The sequence below is a fragment of the Pongo abelii genome, chromosome 1 (genome assembly GCF_028885655.2).
Source record: "Pongo abelii isolate AG06213 chromosome 1, NHGRI_mPonAbe1-v2.0_pri, whole genome shotgun sequence".
NCBI lineage: Eukaryota > Metazoa > Chordata > Mammalia > Primates > Hominidae > Pongo > Pongo abelii.
In genome coordinates, this window is record NC_071985.2 from 64,331,054 (window position 1) to 64,338,005 (window position 6,952).

Genomic DNA, 6,952 nt, shown 5'->3' on the forward strand with positions numbered 1-6,952 from the left:
TGGACAGTTATTCTCAGTAACCCAGAATCTAAACCACCATCAGGTTTCAGGAATTCACCACCTCAAAGGCAGAGAATGAGTCCCATTAAAGAAGCCAAATGTGCCAGATATTCACCTTTTCAATCTCCTTTGTGGCTACTGTACAAGCATAAACCCCAAGCCAATGCAATCAGATACACAGACTCTAGGTTTTGATAGAAGTGACAAAATCAGTTTTTGGAGACGGTGATATATGATAGCATCTACATCCATTTTCCAGAAAGAACCGAGAGAAGATGCACTTCTAGCAACAGTGTTTGATGCCCAGTGTCCAGAGCTGGCATCAGCAGGGCAAGCCACAAGAAGGCTGTAGTAGGCCAGTGATGCCTGCAGAAGATGGTGGTGCAGCTTACCCTGCTGTTACCAACACTGGACACTGAGCATCAGACACTGTTTCTACTTAAAATAGTCATTTAGTTCTTGTATTTGCAAGTAGGAACCTGCTTTAGTTTTTTATTGATGCTGTGGTGACAAATTAACACAAACTTTGTGGCTATAAAGAATTCAGCTGGGTGTGGTGGCTCACACCTGTAATCCTAGCACTTTGGGAGGTCAAGATCAGAGGATCATTTTAGCTCAGGAGTTTGAAATCAGACTGGGCAAGATAGTGAGACTCCATCTCTACAAAAAATAAAATTAAAAAAATTATTTTAAAGAACACAAATATTCTCTTACAGTTCTAGAAGTCAGAGTCCTAAAATCAAGGTGTCAGTAGGGCTGTGTTTCTTTCTGGAGGATCTAGAGAAGAATTCATTTCCTTGCCTTTTCCATATGTTAGAGGTCTCTTTTCTCCATATTTAAAACCAGTACTGTTGCATCTCTGACCATTCTTCCACTGTCACATCTTCCTCTGACTTCCACCTTCCTCTTCTACTTTTGGGAACTCTTGGCCTGGTGTGGTGGTTCATGCCTATACTCCTAGCACTTTGGGAGTCAGGAGGCCCCTAAGATTAAAATAGTGATCATCCACTAAGGTCCTATTTGATTTCTATGACTAAAAAACTCTAGGTCTGGGAAACAAAGGGCTAATTTGAGCCACTATGATAGGAAGCCACTCTCCTTATCCACTTCTCTGATCTGAATCACTTCATAGGAAATAAAGGAAAGGCACCTTTGAGGAAGAAACCTGCAATGACATGAAAGCAAGTACTGTACATCCTCCTGCTAGCTTTTACTATGGAAACTTTGGGAACTATAGCCATTTGCCAAGACAACTGTGCATTGGAGAAATGGGAATATTCAGTCCTTTGAGTCTTAATTGACATTGGCTCTACACCATGCTAATTCCTGGAGACCCATCCTGTGGTACGCCATTCACAGTTAAGGATTACAGGATCAGATAAGTCCACCTACTCATATGCCTAGGGTCACCCTAAACCTATCATATCTTTATATCACCAGGTCTGAGTATATAGTTGAAATAGGTATACCCAGAATTTCTCAGAATCTGCACATTAGTTCCCTGGACTGTGGTGGACAAGTAAAAATTCTTTGAACTCCTACTGCTAAGACAAACACTACTTCCACCATCAAAGACTTGTAAATGCAGGAGTGGTGCATCTGTCATCCCCATTTCCTTTACCTCTTTGATCAGTGTAGCAGGCAGATGGAACTTACAGAATACAAGTAGATGATTATAAATTTAATCAAGCAGCGACCCTAATTGTACCTGCTATTCTAGATGTAGTCACTTTGCTTAAGTAAACCAAAATAGTCCCTAGTTCCTGATATGCAGCTACTAATTAGGAAAATGCTTTTTTCTTTTTATCAGTATGCAGATACAAAAATCCCTTCTGGGAGGGGTATCAATACATCTTCATCATCTTTCTCGCTTATGCCAACCTCCCGGCTCTGTGCTAAAATTTAGTCCATGCATCCCTTGATGACCATTCATATCTGACTGACCCCCTGTATGACAAAAAGAAGTGCATTATTCTATATTCTTTGGTAATACAATGTATATAAGAAGAAGAACAAGAATTGTAAGATAATATCATGATTTGTAACCCCAGTTTCTGGGAGCTTAATGATCTGGGACAAGCTGAGGTAGCATCCCCAAAGTAAGGGTAGAGTTGCTAACTTTGAACTTTTCTCACTGAAAAAGAAGCCAACAATTTCATGGATCTATCTGGATTTGGGAGGCAACATTTCTAAGTATGTGCTGGCTGCTCTGGTCCATTTACTGGATGACCTAAAAAATGGCTAACTTTGAATAGGGCTACCCCTAATCAATCAAGAGCTTTCTGTCTGGTTTTAACCATAGCTCAAGCAGCTCTGCTGCTTAACCTTTATGACCCATCAGGAGAGATAGCACTTAAAATATAAAATGAAACAATAAGGATGCTAAATAGAGCTCATAGCAGGTCATGTGAAAGCCCCTAGGGCTTTGGATAGAAGCCATGCCCTTTTCAGCAAGTAATTATTCTTCTTGTGAGTAACACCTTGCTACTGGACTCTGACAGAGACTAATAATCAGGTCATGGGACACCAGCTGACCATCATGAATGGGTTGTCTCCCGTGCCTCACCATTAACTGAGTATACCCTGTAGCATATGATTATCAAATGGAAGTGTTTCTCTACAGGCCAAAGCACAAACACAAACTTTTGCTTATTCTGAAAGCATAAGTTTCACAAGCAAGTGGTTCATACTTCTGGCATGTCTGCTTCTGACCTAATACCACCCCTCCTCAGCCCACACTTATGACTTCAGGAGAGTGGTCTATGAGTCATGGACTACAATGGAAAAGTCTTGAACAGCATCTAGAGAAGGCTCTGTGTGATATTCTGCCACCATCTGAAAGGTTTGCTGAAATGTTTCGCACCCATTTAGGCATGCTTCTGAGGGACTATGAAAAAGAGAAACCTCTCTGTGAGTAGAAACTTGAGAGTTCTTTTGTCCAATTTGCTTGTAAATAGCAATGGCTTGAAGTTAAATCTATACAGGTTCACAGGAATGTGCTAATGGTTTGGTCAGATATTCAGATATTTGGAAGGAATGAGATTGAAGGATTGGAGGTAAGGTTTGGAGAAATGTATATAACTCTCCGAATGGACCCAGGTTGTGAGGATACCTATCGCCTACAGAAGTACTCACCGAAAGACCTAAGAAACAAGGATATTCCCCAACCCTGTGTGACCCACGTATTGTCCTGCCTTATCCTTCTTGCAGTTATTTCCCTAACGCTAGATGGTTGCCTCTCACATGTGTACCGATCATTACTTAAAGACTCAAGGGGATCCCTCTAGAGATCTCTGAAGTGCTCTCTTTGTGGAGTCCTTCTTCTTTAGTATTCCACTCTGAAAATTTTAGAAGCCATGACTTCTCCCAAACTCCGGTCTCCATCTCTTACACTCAGCAAGATGACCAGAGACCATCCCTACCCTCACTATCAAACCTCCTGCATATAGGAATCTAATACAATCTTAGCACTTGTCTTATTTTCTTTCTCTCAAAGATCACAGTCCTGCACTGTCTGTTGTCCAACACCTGAAACCATTAATTTGTATCATTTCTCTGGTGCTTTGTTGTTTCAGGAAGAATGGTAAATCCAAACTCCGTTACTCCATCTTGGCGGGAAGAAGGGTGCAGCTTCATGTTTAATGGGTGCCTAGAATCCCATTAATGGCTGTACCCTCCTGGACTATATGTATTTGTTAGGACAAACCATGCCTTGTTGACTGTTATATCCAAAGTCTGAGGTATGATGGAATTTGACATATAGCAACATTCAGTAAATAATTAACTGAATAAATTAATATTGAAGCTGTTTCTATTTCTTAGTATAAGAACATTAATAAATAGATATTTTTGTACAAATCTTTATCAGAGTTCTATAGTAGTCATCATTTCTTTAGGATACATTTTGGTAAGCATAAATACTGGCTCAAAGAGAAGGCAGATTTTAAGGCATTAATGTTTACTTCCAAATTGACCAAATGCAATCAATTTACATCTTCATTAGCTAATAAGCTTTTCATGAATGCTTATTTCTTTATATCGCTGATTCAGCTGGATAATCCACTTAAAAAATATTTCTTAATTTCATAGGTTTTAAAGAAGCTATCTTATATTAGTTGTTACTTTGATTTCTTTGACTACTATTGAAGTTTATCATATTTGTGTTTTTGTTTTCATTTGTAGTCCTTGAGCAATTCTATTGTTCAAATATTTTGTGAATTGTCTCTTAATCAAGTAGATAATGGGAACTTTTAACCTCTACAACATTCATCTTATATTCAGCACTACATCCAAAGCTTAGAGAGATATTTGGTTTTTAATCACCCCTTTTCTACTGTCATGTTTAAAACAACTCAAAGCCAGAGAGCTCATTTGCTACTACAAAGAATGGACAGTATGTTCAAAGGATCCAGCAGTTTGGTAGAATCAAAAAGCAAAGAGGCAAAGAAAAGAACTGTAATTAAAAGCACTTTCACAGGTCAAAAGTGTAAGCTCATTAATGTTTTACTGAGCAGATGGCATTAATGAGTAGCCAAAGATGCATGCTCATTATTATTGTCCCAGTCATTGTTCCTTTGACATAAATGGCTCAGTAGATGTGAGACGCTTACCCAGATGATGAGATTCAATAATTAACATGGTACCTGGTCTCTTTTCCTACAGAAACACTCAATAGGGTCAATAAAGGAAAATGCATAAAATTAGAATGATAAACATTCTCACCTTATTAAAGATATAACTTACCTGAGCATTATCTATAGTTAAAAAACATTGGACATTTCTAATAATATAGTAAATGATTAACTAAATTATAGGACTACCTCTAACTAAAGATATATGCTGCTATTAAAACACTACTTTTCTGTAAAATTGTTAACATGGGAAAATGTTCATGACATGTTAATTTTGTTTTAAAAAGCCAACTGTGTATTCATTACAATCTCAATTACATAAAATACATACAATTACAAATATATGTGTATGTAAAGGACTACAGATTGTAGAAAACACAATAAAATATTAACTTTATCTTTGTGTAGGATGATAATGAGTGTTTGATTTTGTTTTCTTCCTTTTACTGTTATAATAACCACATATTACTTTTCTAACCAGAGAAAAAATACCACCAGAGACTACTTTTTTAAAGAGAGAATTATATATCAAATGGTAGTTTGATCACAGTAGTTACCTCTATGAAGGGTGGCAAGACTGGGAACTTGCTTTGTCTGTACTATCAGAATACTTTAAAGCAAGAATATACTCACCTATTACTTACATAATGAAAATCATTTATTTTTTAACAAGGAGAATTGTGGATTATATTTTGGATATTTTCTTTATTCTGTTCCTTCATATTTAATATTCAAGTGTAAGGCTCCATTATAACATTGGATTTAATATAGTGAAAAACAGTCACCTTAGCATTAGAGAAAAACCTTGATTTTTAGCCCATGTCTACCACTTACTAACTGTGTGACCTTGGGCTAGTCACTTAACCTCTCTGTGCCCCAAAATTGTCATATATAAAACATTAAATTGATATTTTTCTGCCCATCAACATGATTCTGATGATTCTTATAATTTATAGGAATGCTTGTGATCTGTAAAAATGCTCCCCCAATGCAAGGTGTCATTTGGCAGTAACAAAAATGCACTGCCACTGAACAGAAAGGACACTTTTCAAAAGTTGTTTAACTTTACCTTCTGAACAAGGGAAATTCAAAAAGTGAGGGAGCAGAAAATTTAAACAAGCAGGATGATGGAAGCATAAAACTGGGAAGAAGTAAACTCCCCTCACCAAAAAAAAAAAAAAAAGGAAAAAGAAAAGCTAATCTCTCTCTCTCTCTCTCTCTCTCTCTCAATCTGAAGAAACTAATGTTCAGAAAAGTAACTTGTGGGAAATCCTCATGGAACTAGATAAGACCCCAGACTTCCAATGTCTGACACACTGAAAGTACCAAACTCATGTTAATATACTAAATTTCAGCAAGTCTTCTTGAAAATTCTATACAGGACATGCAGCTCAACACCACTAGGCAGACATTAACTCGCTGGAGGAATGACCACGCTCATGCTCATAACAAAGTGGGGACTCCAGCTTCTCTTCTCATCAGCCCCTATATCTACTTACTGACATATGCTCCTGTTACTACAGATGAACTGCCCAAGTTCCTGGGCAGTCCTGGTTAACACGTTGCCCTGGCATAATTATCAATGGTACCCTCATTTCATGCTCAAATACTCCCTGGTCTGGATCACAAAGCACATGTGATTTATAGGTATATATCTTATATATTTTAACCTATCAATAAGCAGTAGCGGGGATAGGTGGGTACTGAGACAGATTATCCTGCTCACGGTCAGCACCAAGTCCTGAGTGCGATAAGCACTGTGTCAATAACTGTCAGCTCCCTTCAGCTGCCAAAGAATCATTTTAACTCTGGGAGATGAACTAAAAAATGCCTCAGTGGAAGGAGCCAGTAGCTCATGGTCCATGTTTCACCTTAGAGTTCTCACGCCCTCTCCTCTCACTAGCCAGGGCTCACAAAGATGATTCCCCATCTCCACCATTACCTCGCTCTTAGCCCTCAGACCTTCACTTCCACTGATGGATATTTTGAGTCCGATTTGCTGCAACATCTTGATATATCTAAAATCAATTATCACCTTGCCTCCAAACCAGCTCTCTCCTCAGATTTCCTCCATCCTATGAATGAAGCCATCTGTCACCCAGACCCAGGCTGCAGAGTCATCTTCCACCTCCTCTGTGGTTCACCCCACCACCTTCATCTCAGCCAGCTGCTCAGGTGTGTCAGTCACCAACCAACTTCAGATCTATGTGACTGGGAGACTCTAGAGACCTCTGCCCCTGGTCCCTGCAGAAGCTTTATTTGGAAAATCTTCTACAAGTACTGCTATAATTACACCACTCCCTTTCCAGCACGTGCATCCT